Genomic DNA, 384 nt, shown 5'->3' on the forward strand with positions numbered 1-384 from the left:
AAGCTTAGAGTGGAAGTCCAAACCTTCAGACAGAAGGATGGAGAATCCCTCTATGAAGCTTGGGAAAGATACAAACAATTAATCAGAAGATGTCCTTCAGACATGCTTTCTGAATGGAGCATCATAGGTATTTTCTATGATGGTCTCTCTGAACTATCCAAGATGTCTTTGGATAGCTCTGCTGGAGGATCTCTTCATCTGAAGAAGACGCCTGCAGAAGCTCAAGAATTGATTGAAATGGTTGCAAATAACCAATTCATGTACACTTCTGAAAGGAATCCTGTGAAAATGGGACTAATCAGAAGAAAGGAGTTCTTGAGATTGACACTCTGAACGCCATTTTGGCTCAGAACAAGATATTGACTCAACAAGTCAATTTGATTT

General features: G+C 39.6%; 1 non-coding gene across 1 annotated transcript; it reads right to left on the reverse strand.

The window, feature by feature from the left end:
• On the reverse strand, window positions 1–108 carry LOC130951459 (small nucleolar RNA R71). The gene has a single exon (XR_009073980.1). It is a non-coding gene; the product is annotated as a small nucleolar RNA R71 (small nucleolar RNA).
• Between the last annotated feature and the right edge of the window lie 276 nt (window positions 109–384).

This window comes from Arachis stenosperma, chromosome 1, assembly GCF_014773155.1.
Source record: "Arachis stenosperma cultivar V10309 chromosome 1, arast.V10309.gnm1.PFL2, whole genome shotgun sequence".
NCBI classification, from domain to species: domain Eukaryota; kingdom Viridiplantae; phylum Streptophyta; class Magnoliopsida; order Fabales; family Fabaceae; genus Arachis; species Arachis stenosperma.